Source organism: Octopus bimaculoides, chromosome 14 (genome assembly GCF_046866305.1).
Source record: "Octopus bimaculoides isolate indiv1 chromosome 14, ASM4686630v1, whole genome shotgun sequence".
In the NCBI taxonomy this organism is placed as follows: domain Eukaryota; kingdom Metazoa; phylum Mollusca; class Cephalopoda; order Octopoda; family Octopodidae; genus Octopus; species Octopus bimaculoides.
Window position 1 is genome coordinate 60,957,700 of NC_142941.1, and position 12,436 is coordinate 60,970,135.

At 37.8% G+C, this 12,436-nt stretch overlaps 1 protein-coding gene across 11 annotated transcripts in view; it reads right to left on the bottom strand.

Moving 5' to 3' along the window:
* LOC106870534 (uncharacterized) overlaps positions 1 to 12,436 on the bottom strand; it is a 66,567-nt gene that overhangs the window by 33,580 nt on the left and 20,551 nt on the right. For 6 of the 11 annotated variants that reach the window (XM_089363145.1, XM_089363138.1, XM_089363139.1 and 3 more), the window contains exon 2: positions 9,661 to 9,752. The gene's annotated coding sequence lies outside the window, so the exon portion shown is untranslated. The remainder of the gene's footprint in view (positions 1 to 9,660; positions 9,753 to 12,436) is intronic. The other 5 variants (XM_089363148.1, XM_089363141.1, XM_089363142.1 and 2 more) reach the window with 1 other exon arrangement.

Below are 12,436 nucleotides of genomic sequence, written 5' to 3' on the forward strand. Positions count from 1 at the left end.
CAGACACACACATCAAAGTGACACTTGGGTAAAATATACGAAGCCCATTATACCCATCATGACTACCCGTTTGATAAGGGTACACCAGGCACGTGCAGCACAACCATATGTGCGCGACATGGTGATCTCATATCAAGATAAACAGCGCATGACCTCGCAGGTGGGGCCCAGTTAGAATTTTCTTCAGGCCGAGTAGCCAATCCTGTTCAAAAGGTCCCTGAATAAGGGCTGTTTAAGGGTGTTGAACGAAACGTGTTTCCAAAGGTGAATTATCCAAACCCCAAAGGATTCCGCTCAACACATGGCTATGATGCCCCCCCCCATTACTCCTGCTCGTGATCAGAGATGTACATATCGTCAGCCACCGAGGGACATCCTCAACTAGATAAGGTCAAACAACCGTGTGTGTGTGTGCGCGCGCGCGCATGTGTGTGTCTGTGTTTGTCCCCCACTATCGCTTGACAACCGGTGTTGGCGTGTTTACGCCCCCGTAACTTAGCGGCTCGGCAAAAAAAAACGATAGAACAAATACTGAACTTACAAAGAATAAGTCCTGAGGTCGATTTGTTTGACTAAAGGCGGTGCTGCAGCATGGCCGCAGTCAAATGACTGAAACGATTAGAAACAAAGAATATTACTGTTGTTGTTACCGATTTATTTTGCTAAAAGCCTTTTCTTGTTGCTGTTTGCAACTGTTTCTTTGTTATTGTTGATATTGCACCCGTTGCTGTTGTTTTGGCGGCAGTGGTTTTGGTGGTGGTGGCGGCGGCGGTTGTGCTAGTGGTTTTCAATGGGTTTGTTGACAACAAGTTTCGCTACCAGATGTAGGATTCAGTCACGTGACATAAACAACAACGCGCGGAGGTAAGATAAAAAAAAAACAAACCAAAACAAAAAATAAAAATAAAAATAAAAACACGCCGTGACGACGCGTTGATGACGTCACAAACGAAATAACAATTTGGGAGAAGCGGCAAACTTTCGACGACGAGGGCGGGGAGCAACCAAAACGGCAGAGCGGCGGAATGGCTAAATAGCGGAGTTAATAATAAATCAACAGAACAACAACAACGACGTAACGAAAAATGAGGGCAGCACTGAGTCAAGAATTGTGACATCATCAGAATCAACAACATTAGCGAACCGCAACATCAACAATCTTATGTACTCTTGTTTAATATGGCGCTGTAGTTATGTCAGGAATTCTCTTCGATTATAAATAAACATGCTCCGTCAGAGCTGGCCGACGGCTAAATAATAACATACCAACAGCATCAACTACAACAACAGCGACATTAACAGTCCTGAGTAGTCTAAATTCAATAAAACGATGTAGCTAAGACTGGAATAACTTTGGTTATATAAATAGGCCAGCTCAGGCAGAAATGTCCTAGTGTTGAATAATCATATTGTTGTTGTTGGCACTCCGTCGCTTACGACGTCGAGGGTTCCACTTGATCCGATCAACGGAACAGCTTGCTCGTGAAATGAACGTGCAAGTGGCTGAGCACTCCACAGACACGTGTACCCTTAACGTAGTTCTCGGGGGATATTCAGCGCGACACAGTGTGTGAGAAGGCTGACCCTTTGAATTACAGGCACAACAGAAACAGGAAGTAAGAGTGAGAGAGAAAGCTGTGGTGAAAGAGTACAGCAGGGTTCGCCACCATCCCCTGCCGGAGCCTCGTGGAGCTTTAGGTGTTTTTCGCTCTCAATAAACACTCACAACGCCCGGTCTGGGAATCGAAACCGCGATCCTATGACCGCGAGTCCGCTGCCCTAACCACTGGGCCCTTGCGCCTCCACACTGAATAACCATATACCAACAAGATAATCATTATCAGCAACAATTACAGCAGCAAAGAAGGCAGCAGCATCAACAACAATATACGGTAATACAGTTCTATATTTAAGAGATGAGGAATTATGTACATTATTTACATTATTTATATATGAGAACCCAGGTTCGAAATTTTCCCCCAAGACACCTGAAGAAGGCTGAGGGTATATCAGCCGAAACGTTGTGTTAACAACAAACAAGGTAAGGACAAATATCCGTCGAATGTAAATAATGTAAATAATGTGAACAAATGGTAAATTTTAAGACTGGTGGGTGAGGGGGTGAACATAAAATGTGTTTGTGAAGAGACAAGAGTATAGCTGAATATATTGGCCCTCAGTATATAACTGGTATTTTGTTATATCTGCTCTAATCGGAAGGATAAAATGGTAAAACTGATCTCGTTGAGATTTGAACTAAATACTTCTAGGGCTTTTTTTTTTTTTTACTTCCAGGCCCAAAGGACCACATATTTTCTGAAAGGCGAAAGAAGGGAGTCGATTTCATGGACTCCGGTATGTTAAAGGTACTTATTGCATTTATATTTAGAATTAATATAAGGCGGTGAGCTGGCAGAATCGTTAGCACGCCGGACGAAACGCTTAGCGGCATTTCACCTGTCTTTACGTTCTGAGTTCAAATTCCGCATACATATACATACATGCGCACAAATGCACACATATACCTACGTACCTTACATATCCACACATATTCTAGACCGTAGGTTCTCAAAGTGGGCGCTACCGCACCTCGGCGGGCGTTGAGCGGGTCCAGGATGGCGCTGATGTCTAAAGGGGTGATGGGGTGGGGCAGAGAAAAAAGAGGCATTGAGAGGAAGGCAGTGGATTGGGGGACGCTATGAATTTATAATATAGTATTGTATACAAATTATATAATATGGTATTAAATATCAGATGATTCATAGAATATATAAATTAGTAAAATATAAAATATTTATTCATACATAAAAATGTGGGTGGGGCGCAGAGGGTATTATGTGGCCATGAGGTGGGCAGTGGCCCAAAACGTTTGAGAACTTCTGCTCTGGATGTATACGTATATATATATATATATATATAGAGAGAGAGAGAGAGAGAGAGAGAGAGAGGGAGGGGGAGCGGCAGTGGTGTCAATGAGACCCAGAGGTGTCAGGTAATATTGAATAAGTGCTATGGATAGACCATAGTTAAGCTCCAGGTTTGGTGATTACGTGAATAAGGGGTTCAACGTAGGTCATATATCAGCGTGTGTATATAAAGATTTACTTGGCGTAATGAGATTTAAAAAAACCAAGGCTGTGTAGATTTTAGAACATTTATAAATAGAAGGTCTTACAGCTGTTTCCAGGATATTTATTATATCTCTTCATCGGAGATGGTGTGATAAGATGGTTAAGCAATAGTTAATTTAGATAAGATACGAAATAGAGAGTGAATTTCATTCCTCCAATTGGTTTTTTTTATCTCATTACGAAAAGTAAACCTTTATACATATATATATAAATATATATGTATATGCAAGCCAAAACTAAAAAATAAAAGAGAGGAAAACAACGAAAAGTGAAATGGAGGTATGCAGTGAATGTATTAGATTGATACTCAGAAGAAGTTTAGAGGGGAAAATGAGGAAGGGGGTGTGACGTTTCGTACATGGCTCTTTGTCAAAAAGAGGAAAGGGGGGGGCGGAAAATCGTTACGGCACGGGAAAAATGCTTAGCGGCATCTCATCTGTCTTTACGTTCTGAGTGCAAAATCCGCCGAGGTCGACTTTGCCTTTCATCCTTTAGGGGTCGATAAATTAAGTACCAGTGAAACACTGGGGTCGATGTAATCGGCTGGTCCCCTCCCGCAAAGTTTCAGGCCTTGTGCCTTTAGTAGAAAGGATTATTATTATTAGCCTTATTATTATTGTTATATCATTATTATTATTATTATTATTATTATTATTATTATTATTATTATTACTGTTAGAGGAAGGGGAGATCAGCAGTTGGCCAAACATGTAAGTCTTCCTCTCCACGTTGTGGATGTTTAGCAGGGGAAAGGCAAATCACACAAAACTTGGCACCAATGTTCGTGCTAGGCATTGCGCCAGAACGCAAAGACATGAAGAAAATAGCAAACAGACGCCTCATCCAATGTTCTAATAATTACGCCCCGCCATTCCCGCGCAAGCCTCATACTTTATTTATCGATCCCGAAACATACATGTATACTCATATGCACAGCCATACTAATATACATATCCATAGTTACAGACATATATATATATATATATATATATATATATATATATATATATGAAAGAAGGTTTGAAAATGCACTTATTTTTTTTAAATATTTATTTACTTAACCGGTTTCACTTTTTTAGAAAAAGATTATCAAAAGTCTTTGAGAATAATAAAAAATGTTAAAAAACAGTTTGAGTATTAAAATGCATATATACATTCTTTGATGGTAAAATATATTTAAAGTATAAAGCTTTGTATGAACTTTGTAGTGTTACATACTGATTGTCACACATTCTCTGATATTAAGGTGAAATTGTTAAAAACAGTGTTAAAAACAGTGTATGAAAATAAACATATGGAAAAATACATATACATATTCTTATACATATTCTTTGACAATCGAATAAAATTGAGGAGGATATATATATATATATATATATATATATATATATATATATATATATATATATATATATATATATATATATATATATATATATATATATATTTATATATATATCAAATATCTATACATACAAAGATGCATGTATAAAAAACATATGTGGATTCATTCATACGTATATACATATATGCATACAAGCACAGAGACACATTCATTCATAAATATACATACATACAGACCGACACACGTACATATCCATAGAAACATATATAATTATATATACGCAGCCACATGTATGTATGTATATACATATATATATATATATATATATATATATATATATATATATATACATCCAGACATGCATGCATACATACATATATACACACATACATACATACATACATACATACATACATACATAGGTACGTACGTACGTACATATACAGGTGTGTAGATTATCAGGTGCAGATTAGCAGGATGTAAGAAAAACACTACGTCATTCAAAGAAAAGCAACGGGAGAGAATACGTGTGTGTGTGCGCGCGCGTATGTGTGTGTGTGTGTATGTGTATGTGCGCGCGCATGTCCGTGAGAGAGAGAGAGAGGAAAGAAAGAGCGAAATTGTGGACCAATATGTATGTGTAACAGTGTAAGAGAGAGCGTGAAAGAGAGGTTGTGTATAGGTGAAAGAGAGTCTTGTACGGGGGGGTGTAGGTGTGTGGGTGTGAGCGAGAGATCGGTGGGGAAGAAATAGCGAGTTTGTGTAGGTCTGTGTCGATCTGTATGAGAGAGAGATGTGTATACGTAGAAAAAAAAAGAGTGAGAGAGAGGGAATGAGAGAAAGAAAGAAAGAGAGAGAAGGGTGGAATGCAACAAGTTATTTTCATCCGATATTTCGTTAAGACAAAGTTGCTGTTAGCCAACTTAACTACCGACAACAGTATATACCGTTATACCGTTATACCGTTAATCTGGAATACTGTTATAACCATTAGAGCATTATTCTCTCACATCAGCTGTTTTGCTGAAGGCAAGTTAAGAGACTTCAGTAGGTAAAACACATCAGCAACAGTGTACCTTAATTCCGTTAATCCAACATACAGCTATACCGATATACCATTGTTGTCTCTCAATCAAATGTTTAATAAAGACAAAGTTTATTGCTTTGTAAGCTAAACAGCCGATAACGAAGTAACGTAATACCGTTAATCTGATATACTAGTATACCTTTATACTGTTATTCTTTCCCATCTGTCGTATAAAGAAGGCAAGTAGTGTTAGGTAGGCAAATGAGCAACAGTAATAAACACACTGATAATATGACATTCTGGTAAACCGTTATTCCATTATACAAATAACTGTACACTTAAGAAGATAACCTGAGATGCTACTTTGCACTATTAGTTGCAGAGCTATGGCACTCCCTAACGGTTCCCGGTTCTTTGGTGCATTACTGGTATGTCGGAACATAATAGGGAACATATAATAAGGTGTGTGAGTGTGTGTGTATGTGTTTGTGTGCGTGTGTGTATACATATATATACACACTTACTGAACCTTTCAGACAAGATGACAAAAGGACCGACCGAGATACCTGGCGCTTTGCTATAACCCAAGAAGACCTGTGCTCCACAGCAGAACCGTTAGGGGGCCGACCCCCCCCCCCCCCACACACACACACACACCACACCCTTCCCACCCGACCGGTGAAGAGGATTAGCCTGCAAAAGTCATGTGCCGGCGTCACATAAAAAGAAACTTGTGCCGATGCCACGTGTAAGCGCTCGTGCGGTGCCACGTGAAATCGCACACAGCGCACTCTGTAAAATGGTTTGCGTTAAGAATGGCACCCAGCTGTAGAAACCATGCTGGTGTATATACACGTGTGTGTGTATACAAACATACACACACACACACACACACATAGATAGATAGATAGATAGATAGATAGATAGATAGATAGATAGATAGATAGATAGACAGAACTCTATTCGAAAGTTGAGTCACAGGACTCGTGTTACGAAGGGCATGCAGCCGTAAAAACTGTGGAGCAAGACTCACTTCGTCAATATGTACAAATCCGCCCCTTGTCAAACTGTCGAACTCCTGCCAGCGTGGAAAGTAGACGTAAAATAACGATTATATATCTATTTATGTGTGTGTATAAACATAGAACTTTTCAGCACACCCTCATATATGTGTGTGTCTGTGTGTTTATGTATGTATGTATGTATGTATGTATGTATGTATGTATGTATGTATGTATGTATACGTGTGTACTTGTGCAACATAATTTATTGCGATCTTTCGTTGGCCAATCTCGAGCAGGAATCCGACAAAACAAACGCTCCTCTCTTCCTATCTTTGATGTGAAATAAACAGATGGCTCCGGGCTTGGCCTTTGTCAGAGTTTTGGCTTTTCATATACATACACGAACATACACACATGCACAAACATACATACACTCATAGACATTTACATATATCTGTGTGTGGGTGTGTATGAGTGTTATTATTTTACTTTTCTAACCTGGAATGGGTCTTCTCTGTCTATGCCTGGCGTTCAGTTATACCTGTTCCTCCGTGTATGTATGAGTGCATTACTTGATAGATATATATAAATGAGAGTATTGTAGTGCACTTGAAGCATTGTGTATTGTTTGTAAAGAATAAAATGTTTCGAATGGTACAACAATGCACTATAATATAAACAATGGGCTATATACCAGTTGTAATTTAACCATCCATAGTCTGGTAATATTTCGGAATAAAATTCCTTCCTCAGATGTCCCTAGGAATTGATGGAGTCGCTGTTATAATCGCGCTAGAAAACCGATTATAGCAGCGACTCCATCAATTTCTGAAGAAGAAACTTCATTCCGAAATGTTATCAGACTACGGATGGCTAAATTACAACAGGTATATAGCCCATTGTTTGTATTATAGTGCATTGTCGTACCATTCGAAACACACTGCTTCTTAGACTAAATCCGTTCCGAAATTTCCGAAATATATCAATATCATTCAAGATTTCTTGTAGTTACTTCCCTTATTTGCCTGATGATTTCTTTTTTTTTCCTTTTGATTGTAATTAATTCTATGAAATTTTACTTCCTAATCGCGTGGATAATCTTAGATGATGTTTTTTTTTGGGGGGGGGGTATCTTTTATAGTTACAATCGACTACATTAGATATAAGAGACCCCTACCATATCAACCGCTGTGTTTGTTCTCACCGTGCAATTAAGAGGGTCGTTTTCGCAGCCTGCCGTTAAGAACTTAGTCACGTGGTCTGTTGGGTGGTATATCTTAGTAAATGCCATAGCACCGGCCGGACTAGAAGACTTCTTTGGTTAGAAACCAAATACCCAAACAAACACAAAAAAAAGAGGGGTGGGAGTGTGAAATGAAGGAGTGAATACACACACATACACACGCACACACACACACACACACACACATACACTCACTCACACACCTGAGCACACAGGTGCAAAAACAAATTGGAGGAAACAGCACTCAAATACCAAAGGTTGAGTAAAATGTTGTTATTTTAGTTGTTTATTGAAGCTGAAAATCTTCAGAATCTGTTTACTCGGAGTTTCGCGTAACTGATCGATATATATATAGATATACAAACCTGGACACCAAACCGTTAATCTGTTAATTGTTAATTAACGAAGTAGGCATTTTCGTTAACAATTTGACTTTTAAGCTACCTTTGGAAATCATTATCGAACTAATTAACTTCCGTTACATTTAACTTCCGTTACATTTAACTTCCGTTAACTCAAGTCAAGTTGATTTTATAGTTTGTTTGTTTTTTTTATTTTATAGTTTGGTACTTTTTAAAGGTGTTTTTAGGTGGTTTTAGAGCAAAATCTGATTTTTTTAAATATATAATAAAAATTAACGTTAACGGTTTATTGATAACTTCTGTTACATTTTTAAGGAATTAACTGATTCACGGTTATCGAAGTTAACTTGTTGGTTAACGAATTAACGGTTAACAAAGTTAACTCTTCGCGTAACGGTGCCCACCTAGGCGTTCAGGCGAGTATACTTGGCACTGATGTAGTAACATTTGAAATATTGTCCAGGTAAATCCAGCTGAAGAAGACTAATCAAATTTACGATGACCAACGTATTTGAAGAGTCCGAAACCTAGGTACTAGATTATCCGATTCTGGGTTGTCCATTTATGTAATGTTCTTCCTAGAGGTATGATGAATTTTTTTTTTATGTTCGCTGTCCGCACACATCTTTGCCAGTATATATATATATAGAGAGAGAGAAAGACTGCAGCTTTACTATAGCGTCGTAAAATTATCGACTGCTATTTCCAGTAAACATTGGTACCTTGTTGTACCACTATTCTATATATATATATATATATATAGTAAATCCCAAAAAGAAACGAAGAACAAGATAAAAGAAAACAACGCGAAGATGTGGTACATGCAAAGTATTAGCAGACGTTCAGGGAAGGAAAAAAAGGTGGTTTTTACATTTCGAGCAAAGCTCTTCTTCAGAAACAGAAGACAGAGGAAAGTCCAAGAGAAAAGGAAGACAGAGGGAAAAAATCGCCAACGATTCACATGCGGTTACATTTTGAAATGACCGGAAAGGAACGGATGAAGAAAAAGTTCTTTCTAAGACAGAGGAGAGTGAGATATATATATATATATATATATATATATAGCACCAGATTGCAATAGTACCTAGTTATCATGACAGCTAGTTAGAGGTCTGAAGCTGGACAATGCCATGTTGATAAAGTTGGACATTGCTCTATCACACCTCGGTTGACTGTGGACTGAAACTGGACGTTGTTATATTGATAAAGTTCTTATTTATTATGACAGCTAGCTAAACTGTAATCTGAAACTAGATATATCGAATCAACGTGGAACCGATTCACTGGTACAGCACGTTGGACTGTTTGGTGGACAATGGTCTTAGGGTGGACACTGCCAACACTGGTATCTACGTACTATATTTCTACTGCCCGACTAGGTGGACATATTAATGAACGGTAGACCAATAACAACAACTACGAAGATGATGATTTTAAATAAGGTATGAACATGTAATTAAGCATTGTGACAATATGCGAAGCTACCCAAACGTATTAAACAAGATGCTACAATGTGTCAAACATACAAGGAACAGTTCGGTAACTCACGTGACTCCGGGTGTTCACAAATACCCTCTAGTTTAACTGCAGTGGTTCCTATGTGACTATCTGTGACTCTTCAAGTATTGGTAATGTCTGTTCTGCAATACAACAAAAATAGTAAAAGTGAAAGTAGAAAATGGTTGACGTCATTACAGGATTGTTATAACGTTACGGCATAATACGTAGTTGCAGTTAGTTAGTGCAGGACAGATTAACGTTCTTGATATACCATTATGCGTAGTATTCTACAGTACAGTTGTCAGTTTAGTGAATGATGTAGTATGTATTACATAGTGTAAGTACATACTATTGCACATACTATGGTACAGGGATCAGTTTAGCATAGCATAGAGTACAGTACATCAATCTGCGCGTGGATTTGATTGAAATAAAGGAATCGCGCAATGCCAGACTCATAACCCTCATCCAGTCATGGTAGTTCCTTTGCCAAGAGGAGACCAAGTCAGTTGCTAGTAGGTCTAAATGTAGTGGAACTTACACAGTACCATGTCGAGCTTTCAGTTTCCCCAAAAAAACTTGTTAAAACTGCTGTGTATAGATAGATACATAAATAGATAGATAGATAGATAGATAGATAGATAGATAGATAGATAGATAGATAGATAGATAGATAGATAGATACCTATACATATATACGCGTCTATATATCTATAGATATCTAAATATATATAAACATATATTTCTTTATATATACATATACATATATTTAAGTATTTGTATGTGTGTGTATATACACACACACACACACAGACACACATATATATATATATATATATATATATATATATATATATATATATATATATATATGAACTAATGATTTATGAAGTTTCACGTTTCAATAAATTGTTGGACGTGCTTTCGCGCGCGCGCACGTGCGCGAAGGTGTATATCTGGGTGTGTGGGTGTTTGTGTTTATTCCGTTTAGTCTCATTAATTGCTCCTCAACCACAATTAAACAAACGACATCCACGTTGTTTACATCAAACGACATTCACGTTGTTTACATCAAAAGACAACCACGTTGTTTTTACATGCGGTAAACATGTCATATTACACCGTGACGTTTCACAGCTCTGCGTTTGTGTACGTGTGTAGGGGGACGCGTGCATGTGTGTATACGCATGTATGTGTGTATATATGTGTGTGTAAGCAAACGCGTGTAGTATATGTGTGTGTATGTGTGTGTGTGTGTGTGTGTGTGTGTGTGTGTGTGCGCGCGCGAGCGTGCGTGTGTTAGCGTGTGTATGTATGTGTCGTGTGTGTGTGTGTGCGTTTGTGCGTGAATGTGCATGTGTGTGTGTGTGCGTGTGTATGCGCGTATGTGTGTGCTTTTGTACAAGAGGGGTGGTGCGCGCGCAGATGCACGTTCACGCGCGGACATGCCTCGTTGTGTATGTGTTTGTGTGTCTGAGTGTGTGTGCGCGTACGTGCGTGTGTGTGTGTGTGTGTGTGTGTGTGTCTGTCTGTCTGTGTCTGTATCTGTTCAGAGTTCTTCTACAATCATAGCTAAACTTTTGTTTTCGTCCTCTTTCTACGACCATCAAGACCACGGGTTCGATCCCACGGCGTGGCATCTTGGACAGATAGATAGATAGACAGAACTCTATTCGAAAGTTGAGTCACAGTGTTTGTTTATTAATTTTTTTTTCTGTTACGGCCTTATATCGCCCCCATATCTTATAAGGAAAATTAAGACAGAAACTGTTTATATGACTTGGGTGGAATTTACCCGTATTTCAAACGATACAGCTTTGTCATGCTCTTGTGGCACTCTGCTTCTGATTCTACCCGAGAATTACGTTAAACGTACACGTGTGTGTGTGTGTGTATGCGGAATATTCAGCCACTACTCACACATTAATTCAATTAACAGTCTAATTCAGTTAATTGAACGACCAACCGAATTACGCATAAATACGTGTATATATGCAAATATATAGATAGATAGATAGATAGATAGATAGATAGATAGATAGATAGATAGATAGATAGATAGATAGATAGATAGATAGATAGATATACGTATATAATTTAGTTATAAGGATTCAGTATATATATATATATATATATATATATATATATATATGTGCATGTATGTATATATTGGAAAATGTGTGAAATCCTTGATAACAAACCAAACTGTGAAATTGTTCTATTAAAAAACTACATTAATTAGAACTGCCAGTGAAATCATTCTTATCCTTTCTCATATATATATATATATATATATATATATATATATATATATATATATATATATATATATATATATATATATAACAAATAAAAAAATTAGTATATGCATATATACGTACAGGTATGTGCATACCTACGTCTACCTGTATATTTATGGGGGCATATCTGGGTACAGGACATTGCAAACAAAACGTAGACAAGAAAATAATAATAACCAGAGTACAGAAAACACACAGGCCACATAGAGAACATTTTCCTTCATCAGCTACCCCCGTTTTAACACCGGCGTTTCGAAGAGTATCAATTTAAAACCCTCTTATATATATATGCATGCATATTATGAATAGATAGATAAGTTTTAAGTGTGTGTGTGTGTGTGTGTGTGTGTGTGTGTGTGTGTGTTTGACTTTGCAAACCATTAAAAAGAAAAAGGAATCCATCGTTATTACAAGTTTTTCCGACTCTACTCTCGCCCGTTCCCGTTCTTTGAGGATTGGAAAAAGATCCTCGGAGTTCATAACGGCGATTAATTTCAACTTTGAATGAATGACTGAATGAATGA